At 49.4% G+C, this 12,491-nt stretch overlaps 1 pseudogene; it reads left to right on the top strand.

Annotated features, from left to right (window-relative positions):
• LOC124009447 overlaps window positions 1–12,491 on the top strand; it is a 128,687-nt pseudogene that overhangs the window by 46,725 nt on the left and 69,471 nt on the right.

Below are 12,491 nucleotides of genomic sequence, written 5' to 3'. Positions count from 1 at the left end.
TTTACACCTGTTGTATTCAGCATTTCACTATAAGGTTTACACCTGTTGTATTCAGCATTTCACTATACCTGTTGTATTCGGCGCACGTGACAAATCAACTTTGATTTGTGAGATGAGGAAATGTTTGACGGGCAAGGAGGCGTGGCTGAGTCAAATAGGAATCCTGACTTAATGAAGTGGGGATTAAGGAGCTCAGCCATGTGCTTCTCGTCAGTAACAACCACCTCATCAACATTAAGGGACATGGGCAGCTGGGAGGAGGAGGGTTTTTGTTCTCCAGATCTTTAACCATTTTCCAGAACTTCTTGGGGTTAGACCCAAAGAGAGAACTGCTCCTTAAGTAACTAACTTTGGCCTTCCCGGGTGTATAAGTGGCAATCACTTCAAACCAACAGAATTTGTGCAACTTATGTAGCATAGCCTGATCCTACATCTGTTTGTGCTCTTGCCAACTCCATCGCTGTTATTGTTTGTCAAGCCAAACATGACAGTGAGGGACAAGGATGGTTGGCATAATGGAACTGTCAGACCCGCATTCAGGCTACTGTATGTGTGGATTATGACTAGACTGAGTGCTCTTATTTCTCATTTGCTTGAATGAGAGTCAGTCAGCCTGAGTAGGCGTGTGCCCGAGTCTTTCGCCAAATGCCGTTCTTGAGGTGGAGTAACTCTGCAAGATCACGGTCGAACCAGGGGTTGAACCTGTTTTTAATTCTCATTTTCTTTATGGGGGCGTGTTTGTTAATACCAATGAAAACATCAAAAGAAGGTCCAAGCGTCTTCAGAGGGCATCAAACTGAGTCTATACCATTTTACAGATGGCCGTGAGGGACAAGGATGTTTGGCGTAATAGAACTGTCAGGCTACTGTATGTGTGGACTGATCTTCCCAGTAACGCTAGGTTAGGTGTTAGGTCTAAATAGAGATGTGCTGTCTCTGTGTAGCGTGTATTCTCTTTAAACTCCTTCCATGTCAAATGAAGCAGCAGCCCATCAATTAGGGTTGGCTTAGAGGTGTACGAGGAGATTAAGGTGAAATCTCAAATGGCATTCTATTCCTTATTTGGTCCGACCAGCGCCCTGGTCAAATGTATTGCACTATATAGGGTGCCATTTGGGACACAGTTTAACATGACCTGAACATGAAAATAGTTTAGGCTCACACTTTGGCCAAGAGAAATTATAGTGAGTTAGAGATGACTCAGCAAGGATTAGTATTGAACTACAACACGGAGCCTGATGTCACTAGCTGAACTTGTGACACCGTTCTGTCAGTCAGATGGATGTTATTTGTCTACTGTTGTCTTTATATCTCCTTGTTTGTTGACCGTAGATTAATGTCATCCTTACATTAATAATCACTGGATTTGATCACTTTTATAGTTGACTTGGTGTGCATCCCAAATGGAATCCTATTCCCTATATAGTGCACTACTTTTGTCCAGGGCCCATAGGGCACTATGAAGTGAATAAGGTGACATTTGGAACAAGGGCACTGACTATAGTTTATTTGGGTGTCTGTTTAATAGCCTTTGATATCTGAAGTTAGTTCATCCATCCTTCCCCCTTTTTAAGAACCAGAGTAAGAGAGAGAATGTTAAAAGATGACAGTGGAGTCCAAATGGTCCCAGAGAGCGGGTTCTGGCTCCAGAGCCCCGAGTGAACAGACAGCGTGATCGGGCTCACACCACCACAGCTCACCACCTGTTCCAGCGGCACCATAGAGGCATTGACTCGGCCGTCTACCTCCAGAGTGGCGCCTCACTCCCCAGTAGCATGGAGCCAGCTGGGACACACAGGCCCCCCAAGCCCAAGGTCCACACACGCTCTATGTCCGACATCGGCGTGAGACAGCGCCCGGCTGCCGACAGGAGCATGGAGAGGACAGCAGCCCAGCTGGCCAGGGAGGGAGGGATGGCAATGGGGGTGCTACCCAACGGGGAGGTGGGAGCCCTGGACACCAGGGTCTCTGTGGCCCAGCTCCGACACTCGTACCTGGAGAACGCCAACAGGAAGCCAGAGCTGTAGGTGGAACAGCATGGATACCACTGGCTAGCTAACGGACTCTTTAATGCGTTTGATGTGGTTAATTTACATAACACTAATGTAGACCATCCTATTATGAGGCTTAAGGTGTTGGCGCTTGTGTGCATTTTAGGGCAGTGTATTGCATAGTCAAACGTGATATTGAGATCTAGGCCTGTTTGAGATGTAACTTACTATTTGTTAAGCCACCTGCTTGGACATTCTGTCAGCCTGTTGGGCAAACATGAGTGGTTTGTTGCTGCATGTTGTGCTGTGTGAGGGTTCATACACAATTGGGCTGCTGACAAATTCTCAGATTTTGGGGACAGATAATATTTTTTGGGGTGTGATCGTGCTCTAACCTGGATTGTTGTGGAAGACTTACTAAACGCATCATCAGTATTGAACTGCCCATTTGATCTCTCAACATTATTCTCATTTTATGTTGCCGTCGCCGTTATATCCATCCCTAATCACGACCCTAAAAGGGAGCTGACTAAAGTAGAGCTAACTGCTATGGAAGTAGATCCGGCTGCTGGGAGCGCTGATCGGGAGCGTGGTGTGGCAAGGAGGCCGCGGCGCTACATCAACCCAGGGGACAACCGCAAGTCCTCTGAGAGGTTTAGGACCCAACCCATCACCTCTGCAGAGTGGCTAGAGTCTGATAGGTGAGAGTATTAGGATGTAGCCCAGAGTGGATGAAGGCTGATAGGTGAGAGTATTAGGACGTAGCCCAGAGTGGATGAAGGCTGATAGGTGAGAGTATTAGGACGTAGCCCAGAGTGGATGAAGGCTGATAGGTGAGAGTATTAGGACGTAGCCCAGAGGGGATGAAGGCTAATAGCCCAGAGGGGATGAAGGCTAATAGCCCAGAGGGGATGAAGGCTAATAGCCCAGAGGGGATGAAGGCTAATAGCCCAGAGGGGATGAAGGCTAATAGCCCAGAGGGGATGAAGGCTAATAGCCCAGAGGGGATGAAGGCTAATAGCCCAGAGGGGATGAGAGGCTAATAGCCCAGAGGGGATGAGAGGGGATGAAGGCTAATAGCCCAGAGGGGATGAAGGCTAATGGCCCAGAGGGGATGAAGGCTAATGGCCCAGAGGGGATGAAGGCTAATGGCCCAGAGGGGATGAAGGCTGATGGCCCAGAGGGGATGAAGGCTGATGGCCCAGAGGGGATGAAGGCTGATGGCCCAGAGGGGATGAAGGCTGATGGCCCAGAGGGATGAAGGCTGATGGGCCAGATGGCCCAGAGGGATGATGAAGGCTAATGGCCCAGAGGGGATGAATGGCTGGAATGGCCCAGAGGGGATGAAGGCTGATGGCCCAGAGGGGATGAAGGCTGATGGCCCAGAGGGGATGAAGGCTGATGGCCCAGAGGGGATGAAGGCTGATGGCCCAGAGTGGATGAAGGCTGGTGGCCCAGAGTGGATGAAGGCTGATGGCCCAGAGTGGATGAAGGCTGATGGCCCAGAGTGGATGAAGGCTGATGGGCCAGAGTGGATGAAGGCTGATGGGCCAGAGTGAGATAGGTCAGAGTATAGGATGCAGCCATCACCTCAACAGAAGGGCTGGATGGCTGGAGTCTGATGGGTATTGAAGGACCTGAGTGACTGGATAATACACAGAAGGTTACCACATATGGTAAGATCACCAGTGGGTGTGATACATGCTGGAGGCTGGATGGATTTATAAGCTCCCAATACTTGGATTGTTTGTTCTCTTGTGGGTCATTTGTACTGTGTCTTTTAGAAAAGATCACTATTGAATGTTGTCTTTGTTTTGTCCCTCAGGTCTCATCTGACTCCAATGGAGCTACAGAACCCAGAAGGCAAGTATCCATGGAGATTTGCTTCATTTAGTTACCAATAACACTCTTAATTAAAAAAAAAAATCTTTGTTGCCTCCCCATCTAACAGCACAATGGTTGAGGTGAACGATAGCTAAACTTGCCTAGATGAATGGACTTTGTCAGTCAGGGAAATACACACAAACACTTCTGAAAGTTATGATTTGAACCACTGTTCCCTGAAGGAGGGAAATGAGGTACACAGCTATGGAGGTTCGAACTCGAGAGTGTTGGCATCCTAGCAATATTCCAAAACATTATACTCTTCACCAAGTAATTTGTGACAGATTTCCATGCAAATGTTCTAAAATCTGCAAAAAACAATATGCGCATTTTCCCTCCTGTGTTTCCATCAAGCTGCTCTAGCCAACAGCTGGCAATTACAGTGTGGGTAGGCTACCTACACTATGAGATTATTATAGAATAGAGCGATTTATTATTTGTCAAACAGCAGTCAAGCATCCATCATCATGTCACCAGAATAAGACCCTTGATGATATATATATTGGAAAGGAGCACCCTGTGAAGTTAATTGAATCTGTAGCCTAATAAACTGCAGGCTTTCCCCAAGTCCTAGTGGGGAGGACCACACAACATATCACGCGACTCAAAATTCCCTTTGATATGATGGTTTTTATATCAATATTTGCCCATAAAGTTTTTCCACCGACATTTCTCGCATAATTATTTTTACCGACAAACAAATTGTCTGACGGCTTTTCTTATGAAATTGTTCCCGGCATTTCGTGTTTCCATCTGCCCGGTCGGGATCATTTATTCATGTGTCGGGGAATTAATTCGTGGATGGAAACGTGGTTTATGGTGTGATCTGACATTGACATCAATATTCTGCCCTTCCCTTTTCACAGCTGACGAAGACAAGCTTGATGAGAGAGCTAAGATGAGTGTGGCTGCTAAGAGGTCCCTTTTTAGGGTACAGTATCTGCCTTGTGTGTAGTTGTCTACATTTTAGGGACAATTTCCCGGTCACAGGTTAAGCCCTGAACTAAAAATATATTTCAATGGACTCCTTTGGTCCTGCTTTTCAGTCCAAGACTTTGCTTAATCCGTGTCCAGGAAACCAGTCCATACATTATATTCCCATTGTTTTATGTATGTCGTTGATGAGCAGAGATTTACTCCTTGGGACTGTTCCTCTTCGATTCCCTTCACAGGAGCTAGAGAGGATCACAGGTAGCGTTCCCAGACCACGGTCCCGTGAGAGGCGTCTGTTACGAGTCCAAGACCGCTCGCACACACAGCCTATCCCCAACAAGGAAGTGGACATCGCTCACACGTACGTCACCCTCTGATCATTACGGAGCGCCACTAAGGTCATTTTGTTAACAAAGCAAAGGGTTAAACATTTGGCTTGAGGACAGTTGGTGATTAGAAGGTGACACTATCTGTTAACTCGCTGTTTCTTAACGCTCTCGCTCCCTCAACTCCCCCTCGCTCCCTCAACTCCCCCTCTCTCCCTCAACTCCCCTCGCTCCCCAACTCCCCCTCTCCCTCAACTCCCCCTCTCTCCCTCAACTCCCCCTCTCTCCCTCAACTCCCCCTCGCTCCCTCAACTCCCCTCTCTCCCTCAACTCCCCTCTCTCCCTCAACTCCCCTCTCTCCCTCAACTCCCCCTCGCTCCCTCAACTCCCCCTCTCTCCCTCAACTCCCCCTCTCTCCCTCAACTCCCCCTCTCTCCCTCAACTCCCCCTCGCTCCCTCAACTCCCCCTCGCTCCCTCAACTCCCCTCGCTCCCTCAACTCCCCTCGCTCCCTCAACTCCCCTCGCTCCCTCAACTCCCCCTCTCTCCCTCAACTCCCCTCTCTCCCTCAACTCCCCCTCTCTCCCTCAACTCCCCCTCTCTCCCTCAACTCCCCCTCTCTCCCTCAACTCCCCTCTCTCCCTCAACTCCCCCTCTCTCCCTCAACTCCCCCTCTCTCCCTCAACTCCCCCTCTCCCCTCAACTCCCCCTCTCTCCCTCAACTCCCCCTCGCTCCCTCAACTCCCCCTCGCTCCCTCAACTCCCCCTCTCTCCCTCAACTCCCCCTCTCTCCCTCAACTCCCCCTCTCTCCCTCAACTCCCCTCGCTCCCTCAACTCCCCCTCTCTCCCTCAACTCCCCTCTCTCCCTCAACTCCCCCTCTCTCCCTCAACTCCCCTCTCTCCCTCAACTCCCCCTCTCTCCCTCAACTCCCCCTCTCCCTCAACTCCCCCTCTCTCCCTCAACTCCCCCTCTCTCCCTCAACTCCCCCTCGCTCCCTCAACTCCCCCTCGCTCCCTCAACTCCCCCTCGCTCCCTCAACTCCCCCTCGCTCCCTCAACTCCCCTCGCTCCCTCAACTCCCCTCATCCCTCAACTCCCCCTCGCTCCCTCAACTCCCCCTCGCTCCCTCAACTCCCCCTCGCTCCCTCAACTCCCCTCGCTCCCTCAACTCCCCCTCGCTCCCTCAACTCCCCTCGCTCCCTCAACTCCCCTCGCTCCCTCAACTCCCCCTCTCCCTCTAACCCCCTCTCTCCCTCAACTCCCCCTCTCTCCCTCAACTCCCCCTCTCTCCCTCAACTCCCCTCTCTCCCTCAACTCCCCCTCTCTCCCTCAACTCCCCCTCTCCCTCCTCCCCTCGCTCCCTCAACTCCCCCTCTCTCCCTCAACTCCCCCTCGCTCCCTCAACTCCCCCTCTCTCCCTCAACTCCCCCTCTCTCCCTCAACTCCCCCTCTCTCCCTCAACTCCCCCTCTCTCCCTCAACTCCCCCTCTCTCCCTCAACTCCCCCTCTCTCCCTCAACTCCCCTCTCTCCCTCAACTCCCCCTCTCTCCCTCAACTCCCCCTCTCTCCCTCAACTCCCCCTCTCTCCCTCAACTCCCCCTCGCTCCCTCAACTCCCCCTCGCTCCCTCAACTCCCCTCGCTCCCTCAACTCCCCCTCGCTCCCTCAACTCCCCCTCTCTCCCCTCAACTCCCCCTCTCTCCCTCAACTCCCCCTCTCTCCCTCAACTCCCCTCGCTCCCTCAACTCCCCCTCTCTCCCTCAACTCCCCTCTCTCCCTCAACTCCCCCTCTCTCCCTCAACTCCCCTCTCTCCCTCAACTCCCCTCTCTCCCTCAACTCCCCCTCTCTCCCTCAACTCCCCCTCTCCCTCAACTCCCCCTGTCTCCCTCAACTCCCCCTCGCTCCCTCAACTCCCCCTGCTCCCTCAACTCCCCCTCGCTCCCTCAACTCCCCTCGCTCCCTCAACTCCCCTCTCTCCCTCAACTCCCCCTCTCAACTCAACTCCCCCTCTCTCCCTCAACTCCCCTCTCTCCCTCAACTCCCCTCTCTCCCTCAACTCCCCCTCTCTCCCTCAACTCCCCCTCTCTCCCTCAACTCCCCCTCTCTCCCTCAACTCCCCCTCTCTCCTCTCTCCCTCAACTCCCCCTCTCTCCCTCAACTCCCCCTCTCTCCCTCAACTCCCCCTCTCTCCCTCAACTCCCCCTCGCTCCCTCAACTCCCCTCGCTCCCTCATCTCCCCCTGCTTCAACTCCCCTCGATCCCTCAACTCCCCTCTCTCCCTGATTCATTCATCCCCCAACTCCCCCTGCAAAATTCCCCCTCGCTAACCCCTTCTCAAAATATGTTTTTTTCAGCTCCCTCAGATCCCCCTCAGCTCCTTATTTCCTCTGAGCTCCCTCAACTCCCCCTTCTCCCTCAACTCCCCTCGAATTTCTGGAAAACTCCCCCTCGCTCCCTCAACTCCCCTTTAGGAAACTCCCTCAACTCCCCCTCTCTCCCTCAACTCCCCTCTCTCCCTCAACTCCCCCTCTCTCCCTCAACTGTTTTTTTTTCTCCATGGGAATTTTAGGAAAGTTACCTCTCTCCCTCAACTCCCCTCATTCCCTCAATTTAGAGCAGGGATGGGCAACTGGCTGTCTCCCCGATCCCTCAACTCCCCTTTTCTCTCTCCCAATCCCAAAATTAGTAGAATTGCATGAAATCAGTTTTCAAGTGGCTAAACTCCCCCTTTCCCTCAACTCCCCTCCTCAATGTCCCCCTCAGAATCCCCCTGCAGCAAACTTGCTTTCAAAACTGCTTTAAAAAATATGTATAATCTGTCCACTGTCAACTCCCCCTCGCTCCCTCAACTCCCCCTAGCTCCCTCAACTCCCCCTCGCTCCCTCAACTCCCCCTCGCTCCCTCAACTCCCCTCGCTCCCTCAACTCCCCTCGCTCCCTCAACTCCCCCTCGCTCCCTCAACTCCCCCTCGCTCCCTCAACTCCCCCTTCCCTCAACTCCCCCTCTCTCCCTCAACTCCCCCTCTCTCCCTCAACTCCCCCTCTCTCCCTCAGCTCTCCCTCAGCTCCCCCTCTCTCCCTCAGCTCCCCCTCGCTCCCTCAATCCCCCTCGCTTCAGCTCCCCCTCGCTCCCTCAGCTCCCCCTCGCTCCCTCAGCTCCCCCTCGATCCAACGCTGAATGCTCCCTCATTATATAGGCTGATATGATAATATATTTTTTTTTCTGGCTGAATCTTTCCTGGACATATAAAGGCTGAATGTCCTCAGGATACAGGTGATGGTCCACTCCACAGTAGCACCTATCCCCAGTCCCACTGTAGTCAGCACCATCACAACCAGGTGTGTGTGTGTGTGTGTGTGAGAGCACTGGACATGGGTGTACCTAAGTGATATCCAATTACATTCCATTCAGTATCATTTGGCTTGTGACATTGCATGGAATGTACCGTTCATCTGTGATTAATATGAAGATATTATTGATTCATTCATCGGGTTGCAAAATTCAGGTAACATTCTCAAAATATGTTGTTTTTTTTCTCCAGATGTTCTGCTTATTTCCTCTGACTCCAGGATTCTTCCAACAGGAATTTCTGGAAAACATGGGAATTTTAGGAAAGTTACCAGAATTTTGAAACCCTATTCATTAATTTGTAGTTTTATTTAGAGCAGGGATGGGCAACTGGCTAAGGATACAGGCCTTTTCTCCGCCCAATGGCAAAATTAGTAGAATTGCATGAAATCAGTTTTAAAGTGGCTAAATCTTTTCTCCTCCACAATGTGTAGAATTGCAGCAAACTTGCTTTAAAACTGCTTTAAAAAATATGTATATATCTGTCCACTGTCAAGAGGGGGGCCGCTAAAACATTTAGCTTAGGGCCGACTAAAGGCTAGTGGGCCCTCTGACTGTGTGGGTGGGTACGCATGTCATGAGGAGTTAAGATATTTTTTTCCTTGCCCCCACCTCCATCAAACATGCCGAACCCTTCTCTCTAAGGATACAGGCTGAATGGATTTGTCAGGTCGACTGAGGATACAGGCTGAATGAGGATACAGGCTGAATGAGGATACAGGCTGAATGAGGATACAGGCTGAATGAGGATACAGGCTGAATGGATTTGTCAGGTCGACTAAGGATACAGGCTGAATGGATTTGTCAGGTCGACTAAGGATACAGGCTGAATGGATTTGTCAGGTCGACTAAGGATACAGGCTGAATGGATTTGTCAGGTCGACTAAGGATACAGGCTGAATGAGGATACAGGCTGAATGAGGATACAGGCTGAATGGATTTGTCAGGTCGACTGAGGATACAGGCTGAATGAGGATACAGGCTGAATGAGGATACAGGCTGAATGAGGATACAGGCTGAATGAGGATACAGGCTGAATGAGGATACAGGCTGAATGAGGATACAGGCTGAATGAGGATACAGGCTGAATGAGGATACAGGCTGAATGGATTTGTCAGGTCGACTGAGGATACAGGCTGAATGAGGATACAGGCTGAATGAGGATACAGGCTGAATGAGGATACAGGCTGAATGAGGATACAGGCTGAATGAGGATACAGGCTGAATGGATTGGGCGGGTCGACTGAGGATACAGGCTGAATGGATTGGGCGGGTCGACTGAGGATACAGGCTGAATGGATTGGGCGCGTCGACTGAGGATACAGGCTGAATGGATTGGGCGCGTCGACTGAGGATACAGGCTGAATGGATTGGGCGGGTCGACTGAGGATACAGGCTGAATGGATTGGGCAGGCAGCTGTCTGCTCTACAGTGCCTTCTCCTGTTGGTCGTGTTCAGGTGTCTCACATTACCTCGCTACTTTTGCCAACTCACTCACATGCTGCTTGCTTGTTTCCCTGGAATAGCTGTGTGAACCAATGACATGTATAAACCCTGGATTGCTGATGCTAAATATTGGCCATTCAGAGGCTTTGAAGCCACCGGTCGGCCATATTGGCACCCCCTTAGTTGGAACAGTCTTCCCATAGGAATGAATGGAATTCTACAGTATTTCAATTAAAACACGAAATTACATGTATTGAAGTATTTGTTTTTGTAGTGGGGACAGTAATATTAGTACTCTAATTAAATACTTTAAGGAAAATGTATTTTATTTGTATGTTTATCTCACATAATCTAATTTAAAAGTCTACTAAAAGTCTAATTTAATAAATACATTTCTAATGCTTCCAAAATCTTGTTTTACAATTGAAGAGGAGAGGAGTACCAAGATGGCGGCACCTTGCGGCTTCAATACAGCGACCCCTGAGTCACCCAAGGTTTTTACACATCTTTGGTGTGAACCTCATAGACGAGTTGGTTGTTTAGCAACCATTTTTTTTAACCTTTTATTTAACTCGCCAAGTCAGTTAAGAACAAATTCTTATTTTTGATGACGGCCTAGAAACAGTGGGTCAACCGCCTTGTGGGTTAACTGCAGAACGACAGATTTTTACCTTGTCGGCTCGGGGATTCGATCTTGCAACATTACGGTTACAAGTCCAACGCTCTAAACCACGAGGCTACCCGCCTCTAAACCACGAGGCTACCCGCCTCTAAACCACGAGGCTACCCGCCTCTAAACCACGAGGCTACCCGCCTCTAAACCACGAGGCTACCCGCCTCTAAACCACGAGGCTACCCGCCTCTAAACCACGAGGCTACCCGCCTCTAAACCACGAGGCTACCTGCCGACCCCAATGTACTAGATCATATGGGTTGAATGTTTTTTTTTTTTTTTCTCTCAAACTTTAAAAAACAATTCCAGGTGAAAGCCAAATGCCATAGCTTTCTGTGGTGGGGAAACATACATTATTCAAAATATGCGAGCCATAACAAAACCATGCAAAACAGCTGAAGAGATTCTAATACTGATATAGAGAGGTCTGCAGAACTATGGGGCAAAACAGCTGTCAGCTCAAGAGATTCTAATACTGATAGAGAGGTCTGCAGAACTATGGGGCAAAACAGCTGTCAGCTCAAGAGATTCTAATACTGATAGAGAGGTCTGCAGAACTATGGGGCAAAACAGCTGAAGAGATTCTAATACTGATAGAGAGGTCTGCAGAACTATGGGGCAAAACTGCCGGGGTTGGATTAGATTGTTGACAACATGTCAACTATTTAGTCTCCAAATGTTTGTTGAAAACATAAATACATTGGCACAATGAGCACCTGTTGTCTCTAAAAAATGATTGTTACAGTTTTTGGTTAGCTAACTGGTGAATTTTTACCACATTTAGCATAGACATGGCATCAGTCAAAATACTCAAAATAAGTCATGGTATCAATAACAAGATACAACGAGCCGAAACAAAACACCTACAAATCTCCACAAGGCAGCTTCCTGTCATTGTTACTAGCTATCTGACCGTTCAGAATCATAACACATTTTCGTGACGTTGTCAGCCAACCCGTCTATAAAATCAAATGTTATGTCACATGCGTCGACCACAACAGGCGTAGGTAGACCTCACAGTGAACTGCTGAATACAACAGGCGTAGGTAGACCTTACAGTGAACTGCTGAATACAACAGGCGTAGGTAGACCTCACAGTGAAATGCTGAATACAACAGGCGTAGGTAGACCTTACAGTGAACTGCTGAATACAACAGGCGTAGGTAGACCTTACAGTGAACTGCTGAATACAACAGGCGTAGGTAGACCTTACAGTGAACTGCTGAATACAACAGGCGTAGGTAGACCTTACAGTGAAATGCTGAATACAACAGGCGTAGGTAGACCTTACAGTGAAATGCTGAATACAACAGGCGTAGGTAGACCTTACAGTGAAATGCTGAATACAACAGGCGTAGGTAGACCTTACAGTGAACTGCTGAATACAACAGGCGTAGGTAGACCTTACAGTGAACTGCTGAATACAACAGGCGTAGGTAGACCTTACAGTGAAATGCTGAATACAACAGGCGTAGGTAGACCTTACAGTGAACTGCTGAATACAACAGGTGTAGGTAGACCTTACAGTGAAATGCTGAATACAACAGGCGTAGGTAGACCTTACAGTGAAATGCTGAATACAACAGGTGTAGGTAGACCTTACAGTGAAATGCTGAATACAACAGGTGTAGGTAGACCTTACAGTGAAATGCTGAATACAACAGGCGTAGGTAGACCTTACAGTGAACTGCTGAATACAACAGGCGTAGGTAGACCTTACAGTGAACTGCTGAATACAACAGGCGTAGGTAGACCTTACAGTGAAATGCTGAATACAACAGGTGTAGGTAGACCTTACAGTGAACTGCTGAATACAACAGGCGTAGGTAGACCTTACAGTGAACTGCTGAATACAACAGGTGTAGTAGACCTTACAGTGAACTGCTGAAT

This window comes from Oncorhynchus gorbuscha, linkage group LG22, assembly GCF_021184085.1.
Source record: "Oncorhynchus gorbuscha isolate QuinsamMale2020 ecotype Even-year linkage group LG22, OgorEven_v1.0, whole genome shotgun sequence".
Classification (NCBI taxonomy): Eukaryota; Metazoa; Chordata; class Actinopteri; order Salmoniformes; family Salmonidae; genus Oncorhynchus; species Oncorhynchus gorbuscha.
Note: the sequence above shows the minus strand (reverse complement) of the source record. Positions and strands in the feature narration are given on the sequence as shown.